The sequence below is a fragment of the Hibiscus syriacus genome, unplaced genomic scaffold (genome assembly GCF_006381635.1).
Source record: "Hibiscus syriacus cultivar Baekdansim isolate YM2019G1 unplaced genomic scaffold, ASM638163v2 tig00003398_pilon, whole genome shotgun sequence".
NCBI lineage: Eukaryota > Viridiplantae > Streptophyta > Magnoliopsida > Malvales > Malvaceae > Hibiscus > Hibiscus syriacus.
The window spans coordinates 100,159-112,679 of NW_024061969.1; positions in this window are offsets into that span (position 1 = coordinate 100,159).

The following is a 12,521-nucleotide window of genomic DNA, read 5'->3' on the forward strand; positions in this document are numbered from 1 at the left end:
TATAAAGAAACTTTTGTATGCCGATGAAAGTTGTTCTATGACAGTTAACTTTTTGGGATCAATGTTTTTTGCATACATACATTTTGCATACATTCATCATTCATTTCATAATTTTCGCTATGAATTATTATTTATTAAGTTAAAATTCATTAATTAAAATTTGAAAAAATAATATTAAAAGATTTTTCAATCGCAGTTACTCTGGCCAAAAGAGAAATACAACATCACTACGGTACTAGACAAGCTACTAGGAGAATTATGGAGGATAAAATACAGCGTATTGAGGAACAACATCATAAAGAACAAGAAGAAATGAGAATGAAGTTGGAAAAAATTGAAGCCAGTATTGCAAATTCACAAGACAGTATGATGAAGAAAATAGAGGATATGTTTAAAAGGCAGGCTATCAGTGGAAAAATGCATGAAAATCCTGTATCTTTTGACCAAGAACCCATATATCCTCTAGGTTTCCCACCAGAACCAATTTATCATTCTGGTACTACACCTATACAAATCAATGCTCGTACATCTGCATTACAAGAAGTCAAACCACATGAAGATCAACAAGTGGATCCTGCATCTTCAAGCAAAAATCCGCTTATATCCGATGTGAAAATAGGGGATCTTAATACTGAACATTTGATCCCAGATTTGAATGAGCTGAATGAGAAACAAAAAGTAAATGAAGAACTGACCAGACAGATCAAGAGCTTAGAAGAACGAATGAAATCCGTAGAAATAACTGAATCGTTCTATGGGTTTGATGCTAGTGAGTTGAGTTTGGTTCCAGACTTAATCCTTCCCATTAAGTTCAAGGCTCCCGAATTTGACAAATATGATGGTACTACATGCCCTTCATCCCACATCACTATGTTTTGTCGAAGAATGGCAGGATATGTGAAGGACGAGAAATTGTTAATTCACTGCTTTCAGGATAGTTTGACAGGACCGGCTTTAAAATGGTATACTCAATTGACCAAAGCCAACATTAGATCCTGGAAAGATCTGGCTAAAGCATTCTTAGAGCAGTACCGCCATGTGACAGACATGGTCCCTGATAGATGGACTCTCCAAAACTTGGAGAAAAAGAATAATGAAACATTCAGACAGTATGCCCAGAGATGGCGTGACACTGCAGCCCAAGTTCAACCACCTTTGTCAGAAAAAGAGGCCACAGTGATGTTTGTCCATACATTGAAGGCTCCTTATTTAAACCATCTAATGGGGAATGCAACCAGAAATTTTGCAGATTTGGTCATTTCTGGAGAATTAATTGAAAATGTCTTGAAAAGTGGCAAGATTGAATCAAATGATGGGTCTAGTTCCAAAAGACCTACGTACCGGAAAAAGGAGAATGAGGTCAACAATGCAAATTCTTACAGCAAGGATTCATCGAAAAGTGTTACAATAACCCAGCCAAGGGTTAAGAAAGAGGAAACAAACACTAATCGAGCAGAGTCCAGAGGATCTCGAAAGGAAAATGAAAGGTTGTCTTTTACACCTTTACCAGTACCATATGCATAGATCTATGATTCGCTGTTAAAAGCAGATGTTATACGGCCCTATCCTTTGGTTCCCATGCAACCACCATTCCCTCCTTGGTATGATACAAAGGCACACTGTGTTTACCATGAAGGAATTACAGGACATTCTATTGAAAACTGTCTAGCATTCAAAAGGGTGGTTCAAAATTTGATCAACACTGGGAAGTTGGAATTCAATACACCATCTGCATCAAATCATCCATTGCCAAATCATGGAGATAAAAACGTGAATGTAATTCAGGAAGAGAACAGAAAGAAAGCAAAAACTGACATTTCTGAAATTAAATCTCCGTTTGTTTGGGTATTCCAACAACTCTCTTTAGCCGGTATAATTCCACAACAATTCAGGCCAAAGCAGAATGAAGGCAAGAATTATTGTGAATATCATCAGGAGCAAGGGCATAAAATTCAATTATGTTTTGAGTTTAGGGATTTGGTGCAAAAATTGATGAACAACAGAGAAATAGAATTCTTTGAAGAAGAACCCGGGAAAAAAGAAGATGATGTTTGCTCATCAGAGGATTCTAAACCAAATCAAAGAATAAATGATCTTGTGATCATTAATGTGAAATCATCCACGGTGATTCCTGCACCAATAAGGCCAAAAGTAGTTATTACCACTCCTCTACCATTTCCATACAAAGATACCCGCAGGGTACCTTGGAATTATACTACCAATGTTTCAATGGTAGGAGGAGCTGTTTCTCTAGAAAAAATAGAAGAGAAAATACAAAGTCTGAGTACAACATCAACGTCCGAAGCAGTGAGCGAAGTCGGTTTCTTTACGAGAAGTGGGAGATGTTACTCTCCCGTAACATCCAATGCTTTAGAACAAGTGAAAGCAAAAGGAAAAGCCGTGGCAATACCTCAGAAGGTATTTGAAGATGAATTCCTTCCAGCATTCAATGAACCTGTGACAGAAAAACAAGCTCAAGAATTTTTGAAATTCCTAAAACATAGTGAGTATAGTGTGGTTGAACAACTACACAAACAACAAGCGAGAATTTCTATTCTTGATCTATTGATGAATTCAGAAGCGCATAGGAACGTTTTGATGAAAATTCTCAATCAGACATTTATCCCCGAAGATATATCCCTCAATAAACTTGACAGAATTGTGGGACATATAGCCGCTGACAATTACATAACGTTCACAGATGATGAAATACCGGAAGGCGGAATGGGGTCAGTAAAAGCTTTGAACATCACAACACATTGTCATGGTCATGTGTTGCCAGGAGTATTGATTGACAATGGATCCGCTCTCAATTTAATGCCTCTAGTCACACTTCAAAGAATGCCTCTGGATCAATCACACATGAAGAGTTATCATAATGTGGTACGAGCATTTGATGGTACTCAAAAAGAAGTGTTTGGGAAAATGGAAATACCGTTGTTAATCGGCCCAGTCGTGTACAATATTTACTTTGTGGTGATGGACATCCACCCCACATATAATTGTCTATTAGGGAGGCCATGGATTCATTCAGCAGGAGCCGTTCCTTCTTCATTACATCAGAAATTGAAATTTGTGGTGGAGGGACAACTAATATGTGTCAGTGCTGAAGAAGAAATCATTGCGTCTGTAACAAGCGATGTCCCATATATCGACACCAATGATGATGCTCTTGAATGCTCTTTTCGAGCTCTTGAATTTGTAAATGCAACTTTTATTGCAGAAGGAAGCAAAATTCCATATCCCAGATTGTCTGATTGCACCAAGATGACGGTACAACAAACTTTAGGCATCGGAGCTAAAGCTGGGAGAGGTTTAGGAAAGAATCTTCAAGGGATTTCATTTCCTATCAATATAAAGATGAAAAAAGACCGTTTTGGGCTAGGGTTTAAGCCTAATTTTCAGCAAAAGAACAAAGAGATGAAAAGAAGATGTGAAGACAGAAAGACCAAATTGAAAGGAGGAGAAATCCTTTGGAAACACATGTCTTTCCCACAGTTGAAGACAACATTCAGATCAGGGGGAACAATTAATGTAGAACAGCAGCTTGTTGAAGCCTTTAAAGAAGAGAAGTTGACGAAAGATCAAGACATAGTTGAAGAAGCTATGAATGGATTATTTGTCAACATGATCATGAATGACAACAAGACTGGCAAGTACTTGGATAGGATTCGACCATGTCTTCCTGGAGAAACACTCACCAATTGGACCGCTGAAGATCTTCCTATAGTTTTTAATATTAATACAGAGTAATATTCAGAACTAATCTTTATGTTTAGCTCAAAAATATGAAAACTTTTTGTTATCTTGTAAAAGAAATTATGTTAAATATAAGGAATTTTCTTTAAAATTTTCAGATGGCAATCATTCTTTACATTTTATTACATTTTTACATTTCATAAATTTACTATATTCTTTCGTAAATATGTCCGATTTAAATTTGCAGGTGTCACAGTGTTAATAGCATGTTTATTCCTAGATTTAATCCAGTGATAAATTTAGAGCAGCCTATATGTCTGGAAGAAATCAATGGTTGTGAAGATGAACTGGAATGTGATGTTCCTACTGAACTATTAAGATTGGTAGAAAAAGAGGACAAACAAATTCTACCACACAAGGAAGAGGTTGAGACTGTGAATTTGGGAACAGATGAAGAAATAAAAGAGGTGAAAATTGGTACTACTCTGACCATCCAGATAAAACAAGAATTGATAAATCTCCTTCAAGAGTTCAAAGATATCTTTGCATGGTCTTATCAAGATATGCCCGGTTTAAGCACATATATAGTAATACACAAGCTTCCAATCAATCCAGAATATAAACCAGTCCAACAAAAGCTCAGACGAATGAGACCAGAAATGTTGTTGCAAATCAAAGAAGAAGTAATGAAACAGATCAATGCAAGTTTCCTACAGGCAGCTAAATACCCAGAATGGGTAGCCAACATTGTTCCCGTACCTAAGAAAAATGGGAAAGTTCGAATGTGTGTGGATTACAGAGATCTCAACAAAGCTAGTCCGAAAGATAGCTTTCCCTTACCCCACATAGACACATTGGTGGACAATACTGCAGGACACGCATGGTTTTCATTTATGGATGGCTTTTCAGGATATAATCAGATAAAAATGAATCCTGAAGACATGGAAAAAACAACATTTATAACCATGTGGGGCACATTCTGTTATAAAGTGATGCCATTTGGATTGAAAAATGCAGGGGCAACATATCAAAGAGCCATGGTAACTTTGTTTCATGACATGATGCACAAAGAGATTGAAGTATATGTAGATGACATGATTGCTAAGTCCAGAACTGAAGAAGAACATATTCAAAATCTGAGAAAGCTTTTCCAGAGGTTGAGGAAGTATCAATTAAAGCTCAACCCCGCAAAATGCACTTTTGGGGTAACTTCCGGAAAACTTTTGGGATTTGTGGTCAGCAAAAAGGAATCGAGATTGATCCAGATAAAGTAAAAGCAATTCAAGATCTTCCACCACCCAATACAAAAAAAGAAGTTCGAGGATTTTTGGGAAGATTAAATTATATATCTCGGTTCATTTCTCAATTAACTGACAAATGTGATCCAGTGTTCAAATTACTTCGAAAGAACAATCCTGAAGTCTGGAATGAAGAATGTCAAGAAACTTTGGATATTATTAAGAAATATTTATCCAATGCTCCAATTTTAGTATCACCAATGCCTGATAGACCATTAATTCTCTACTTGACGGTCTTCGAAAATTCGATGGGATGTGTACTAGGACAGCATGATGAATCTGGAAGAAAAGAAAAAGCTATTTATTATCTGAGCAAGAAATTTACTGATTGTGAAGTTCGATATCCACCAATACAAAATTATGTTGTGCTTTGTGGGCTACTCGAAGACTCAGACAATATATGTTATACCATACTACTTGGTTGATATCAAAACTTGATCCTTTGAAATTCTTAATGGAATCACCAGCTTTGACAGGCAGAATGGCTAGATGGCAGATGTTATTATCTGAGTTTGATATTGTATATGTCAACCAAAAAGCAATAAAAGGAAGTGTAATAGCTGATTTTCTGGCCAGTCGTGTATCAAATGATTATCAGCCTTTGAACTTTAATTTTCCCGATGAAGATCTGTTGTGCATATCCATGAATGAAGAAGTCAGAACAAATGATGAATTTGCAACTTGGAAGCTTTATTTTGACGGAGCATCTAATGCTTTGGGACGAGGAATTGGGGCAGTGTTAATTTCTCCAGAAAATATTTATTATCCCTTTACAAGTAGACTGGAGTTCTTTTGCACCAATAACATGGCGGAATATGAAGCTTGTGTCATGGGATTGAAAGCAGCTATAGAAAGAAAAATCAAATTTCTCAAGATATATGGAGATTCATCTTTGGTGGTGTATCAATTGCGAGGAGAATGGGAAACAAAAGATCCCAAATTGTTGGAATATCGAAATTTTACACTCGAATTAGTGAAAGAATTCGAGAAAGTTACCTTCAATTATCTCCCTCGAGAAGAAAATCAAATGGCAGATGCTTTGGCTACATTAGCTGCTATGTTTCAGGCAACTAAGAAAGTTGATATGATGCCAATCAAAATGCAAGTATATGAAATTCCTGCACATTGTTATAGTGTGGAAGAAGAGGTAGATGGTAAACCGTGGTATCATGATATTCTGCAATATATCAAAAATCAAAGTTATCCACCAAATGCATCGGAAATTGATAAAAGAACTTTGAGAAGAATGGCTGCTGGATATTTTCTTGATGGAGAGATTATGTATAGAAGAAGCAATGATCAAATGCTATTGAGATGTTTAAATACCAGTGAAGCTCGAAATGTTGAAGAAGTACACAGTGGAATATGTGGAACACATGCAAATGGTCTTTCTATGGCCAGAAAAATAATGAGATATGGATACTATTGGGCTACTATGTACACGGATTGCATTGATTATGCAAGGAATGTCATAAATGCCAGATATATGCAGACAAGATTCATGTACCCCCATCTCCTTTACATGTAATGACAGCACCCTGGCCATTTTCTATGTGGGGAATAGATGTCATTGGAGCAATCACACCAAAAGCATCGAATGGACATTGTTTCATCCTGTGACAATTGATTATTTTACCAAATGGGTTGAAGCTGCTTCATACACCAATATTAAGAGGTCCACAGTCTGCAAATTCATAAAGAAAAAGAGATGTTTATCGATATGGCCTACCAGAGAGGATCATTACAGATAATGCTCTGAACCTGAATAAAAAAATGATGACCGAACTTTGTGCACAGTTTAAGATCAAACATGCAAATTCAGTGGCATATCGTCCAAATGAATGGGGCAGTTGAAGCAGCAAATAAGAACATCAAGAGAATCATTACAAAGACTACTGAAACTTACAAAGATTGGCACGAGAAGTTACCTTTTGCTCTATATGCATACCGAACTACTGTTCGAACATCTACTGGGGCAACGCCTTTTTCTTTAGTCTACGGGATGGAAGCAGTCTTACCAATTGAAGTTGAGATTCCATCGCTTCGATATTGAGAGAAACAAATTGGATGATCTGAATGGATCCAAGCTAGAGTTGATCAATTGAACCTTATTGAGGAGAAAAGATTGAAAGCTATTTGCCATGGACAGATGTATCAAAAACGGATGATGAAGTCTCATGAAGAAAGTACATCCAAGAATTCCAAGGGGTGATCTAGTACTAAAAAAGATCTTGCCTATACATAAAGATTTCCGTGGGAATGGATGCCTAATTGGGAAGGGCCATACTTGTGAAAAAGGCCTTTTCCGGAGGAGCGTTGATCTTGGCAGAAATGGATGGAAAAATTCTGAAAATCCAATAAACTCAGATTCTGTCAAGAATATTATGCTTGAAGAAAAAAAAAAGAAAAAAAAAAAGAAAAAAAAAAAAAGGGGGTCAAGGTGAAAACCCGCAAGGGCATCTTGTAACCAAAGGAAGGATCTGAGTTGAAAACCTGAAAAGGCGGCTCAATGCAGTTTGATATTAGGCATCTGGCAATTGAACTCTCTTAAGATTTTGACAGTTTGGGAGAAACTTCACATCTACAAGCATTTTGACAACGTTTGAGATCTTCCAGACAAAAGCTTACATTACTCTAAATTGTGTCAACTATAATTTAGAAATACTTATGCTTATAATTTGTTGAGACATTTGATTTTTATCATTCTTATGCTTGCCATAACTTTGAATACAATTATATCTATTTCAAGTTCAATTTATTGAGATTCAATTTATTTTTGAAATTCAATTTATTTTTATATGAATAACATAATTTTGAAATTTTAAAGATTTCTGAATATCACTTATGTTAATACTTTTAAATACTGGAATACAAAGTAAGCAAAATCATCACTAGCTTAAAGTCGAACATCAAGATTATTACACGGATCCTATCTACAACAAGGTCGAATTTGCCAAATCTACTCATCAATTGCTCCAACCGATCCACCATTCAGTTCTGCACATCTGTTTTCAACGATATACTAAGACATAGAAGGCAACTTTTGTAGCACTGATTCCAGCAAAAAGAAACAAGACATTGATATCTGGGAAATATGTCTCTATACAGATCCTTGTATAGGTTTTTAAGGAAACCTAGAAGCATTTCCACCTCATCGGTTCAAGTGGAGTAACTTTATTCCTTCCACCCATACTAGATTCCATTTTCAGCACTCATCAGACATACTTCTGGTACTCGAAGGTGGCTTATTGTCATACCTTCAAGAACCTTACAAGATCCTTTCTGTCAATTTGGCACTTCATGTACATGTTTATAAACAGTTCAACTTTATTCTTGGATCCCATGAAAGCCATCATTTCTTTGTTAATAGGAAGCAGAAAGAGAAAATCTGTTATTAATTATGAATATAGCCTTTTCAGTATAGTAGCATGGAAATGCTTCGAATTTACAAATTTTGGCTCTACATCGAATAAACACTGTGATATCTTAGTCCAAACATTAATTGAAAGAGACTCATAGCATCTTCTGGAAGTGTTCTTTGAGTTATCTGATCTGGTTAGACAGAACCAATCATGAATTTAGAAGATGAATGTGCCAATAGCATTCTGGAAATGTTCTTTGAGTTATCTGATCTGATTGGCAGAACCAACATTGAATTTGGAAATGAATTGCTCATAGCATCTTTGGAAGTGTTCTTGAGTTATCTGATCTGATTGGCAGAACCAATCATCGAATTTAGAAGATGAATGTGCTCAATAGCATCTTCTGGAAATGTTCTTTGAGTTATCTGATCTGATTTGGCAGAACCAATCATTGAATTTGGAAGATGAATTTGCTCAATAGCATCTTCTGGAAGTGTTCTTTGAGTTATCTGATCTGATTTGGCAGAACCAATCATCGAATTTAGAAGATGAATGTGCTCAATATCATCTTCTGGAAATGTTATTTGAGTTATCTGATCTGGTTGGACAGAACCAATCATTGAATTTAGAAGATGAATTTGTTCATAGCATCTTCTGGAAGTGTTCTTTGAGTTATCTGATCTGGTTTAGCAGAACCAATCATTGAATTGGGAAGATGAATTTGCCAATAGCATCTTCTGGAAGTGTTCTTTGAGTTATCTGATCTGGTTTGGTAAGAACTACAGAACCAATCATTGGAATTAAAAGATGAACTGCATGATTATCTTCATTAAGAAGCTTCTTTTCAAGCTTCCTCTGCTTCTTCCTTTTCAAAAATCATAGCCCGAGTTTTGCCTTTGCTTGTAATTGGGATCATTGCATAATGACTTCCTATTTTTTACCAGAAGAAGTGCATCAGCAGCCTTAGTCATTTGAACGGCACATATAAAATTTGCCAATTCTACAATTGATGAATCTGGACCATATTTCTCCAGGGCTATTGAAGTTTCAGCCCATGATAATCCCATTTTTGTCAAGTATAACAGTTTATTCTCCTCATCAGAATCAGAAGTCAAGATTTCTCGGTATTAGAAGAACTATCGATATCTGTGAAATCATCTTGAAAGGTCACTTCATAATCAGATGAATTGTTATCAGAATCAACATGTTGCCTGAATGCAAGCTTTTCAAGAGCCTATACTATTGAGTTTATTCTCAAGAGGTTTTGTGACATTATATCTACATCTAATTTGTCAAAGATGATAGTTCTTGTTTCGAAGAAGAAAGATCTATGGGTTTTACAATTGAAGAAATACTCAATTCACCAATCTGAAATCAAATAACTTAACATTCATGCATCATATTTTAGGTGTTACAAAAATAGGTGCATTTTCATTCATTTTTATCTTGTTGAATTTTTAACAGGAATTTCAAAGATTTTAGCAAGATTCAAATCTATCATTTGAAAGATTAGCTTTTCCAGAGAAAGTTCATAATGAGAAGAACTCATCTGAAGAAGGAAGAAGAAGTTCATAATGAGAAGAATTTGTTCAACCTTTTACCTGAATTCATCAAATTGATGGATTATCTTTTCCGGAGAAGGTTCATAATGAGAAGAACTCATTTGAAGAAGGAAGAAGAAGTTCATAATGAGAAGAATTTGTTCAATCTTTTACCGAATCCATCATTTGATGGATCAGTCTTTTTTCAGAGAAAGTTCATAATGAGAAGAACTTATCTGAAGAAGGAAGAAGAAGTTCATAATGAGAGAATTGTTCACCTTTTTTCTGAATCATCAAGTTGATGGATTATCTTTGCCAGGTAGAGTCATAATGAGAAGAACTCGTCATCTGAAGAAGGAGAAGAAGTTCATAATGAGAAGAACTTGTTCAATCTTTTGCCTGAATTCATCAAGTTGATGGATTATCTTTGCCAGGAGAGTTCATAATGAGAAGAAACTCGTCATCTGAAGAAGGAAGAAGAAGTTCATAATGAGAAGAACTTGTTCAATCTTTTGCTTGAATTCATCATTTGATGGATCAACATTGCAGGTAGAGTTCATAATGAGAAGAACTCGTCATCTGAAGAAGGAAGAAGAAGTTCATAATGAGAAGAACTTGTTCAATCTTTTGCTTGAATTCATCATTTGATGGAGCATCATCCCCAGCAGAAAGTTCATAATAAGAAGAACTTATCTGGAGAGAGAGAAGAATTTATTCAATATCTCCATTATGATCAAGTGAAGCCAAATGGATAAAAAATTTTATTATTTTCATCTTGCCCTATTCTTGTTAACACAAGAATGAGCAAAGAGGGGCAGCTGAAGATACTAATTTTTTACCCATATCATTATTATGATTATTATATATATTATTATTATTATTATTATCATTATTATTATTATCATTATATTATTATTATTAAATATATATTAAACATATATATATAAATAATAATTACAGGCCCAATTACAACTGGACCGGCCCAGTTACAACCAACCAGAACCGGTCCAAATCAACCAGAAACCCTAAATATTTGGGTTTCCAGTTAGGGTTTCCTAACCCTAATTTACCCAGCCGCCTCAGCTCACAGCCGTTGGATTGGCAAGATCCAACGGACCAGATGTCCCAGATGGAAACCCTAGGGTCTGATACCCTAGGGACACGCGGCCGCGTTGCTATCTCGCCGCCTCCGCCGTTGCCACGTCTCAACCGAAGACTCCAGAAGCTAGATACCAGCCGTCCACGCCATGGCTACTCGGTGAGTCACCACTGGTAGTCCGGTGACTCACCGAGAGCCCTTCTTCGGACCGGTCCGACAGCTACAACGGTGGTGGCTATAAAAGACCACCCATCTGCGAAAAAAATGAAGAGAGACGGAAACCGAGACAGAACTGGAGAGAAAGAAAAAAAACAGAAAAAAAAAACAACAACTAAACCAACGATCTCAGTCAGCATCAAGCAGCAAGGAAAAAAGAGAGAAGAGAGGAAAAGCTTACCTGTCATCGGAGAGCCCAACCGTCACGGATCTCACCGGAACCTTCGAAAACACGAAGGTACTTTTGTAGATTCGCTCCGATGGGAGTTTTTAGGAGGAAACAATACCGGAACCGTCTTAGGACGGTCCGATCTATCTATAGTATAAAAAATAATTTTTCCAGCCAACGGATGCGGTGGCCGGCGGTTTCCAGCCACGGATGCGGTGGCCGGCGGTGATAATCACGGCGGCACACGGTGGCCGACCGTTGACCGGCTTCCCTCCGGTGAGGGAAGCTAGAGAGAGGCGAGAGAGTTTAAACTCTCGGTTTAGAGAGAGAGAAGGAAATGAGAAATGAAAACTGGCCCTTTCGGGCCAGCCGGTTTGGGACCATATATAGTCCTTCCCGAACGACGTCGTTTCGGGAAGGACTATGCGCGTTATATAAAATAATTAAACCCCGTCCGCAGTCCTCTGAACTTGTAAACTTACATTTTAGTCACTAAATTGAATTTATAATATTTTTAATTCAGTCTTCGAATTTTAATTTCTTTTATTTTAGTCCTTCATATTAAAATAATATATTTAGGATAAATTACAGATTTAATCCATTAATTTTAATAAATAATATTTTAATCCCTAGTTTATATTTTTAATTTATTTGAATCTAATATCCGAATTTTAGATAATTTTATTTTAGTCACCAAATAAATAAAATAAAGAAATAACATATTTAATCCCTATAATTTTGATTAATTATGATTAGATTTTAAATTTTATTTTTATTGTAATTTAGTCAGTTATTTTATATGTTTCATTTATTTTATTGTTTTTAAATATATTATTTTAGTAGTATTTGTATTTTTATTTTATTATATTGTTAAATATTTTTATATTCATAAATATATAATAAATAGTAACTTTTAAATATTTATTTTTAATATCGAAGAAAAGGACAGTCTTAATACAACTGGATGTCCTATTCTGATATTTTAAAATTACAAATTAAACAATATTATTTAAATTAATATTTATCAATATCAAAGAAAAGAGCTGTCTTAAGGTACTAGAAGTTCTTTTCAGTATTTTTAAATAAATAAATATTTTTATAATAATAAATTATAAATTAAATATATTTTTGAATTTT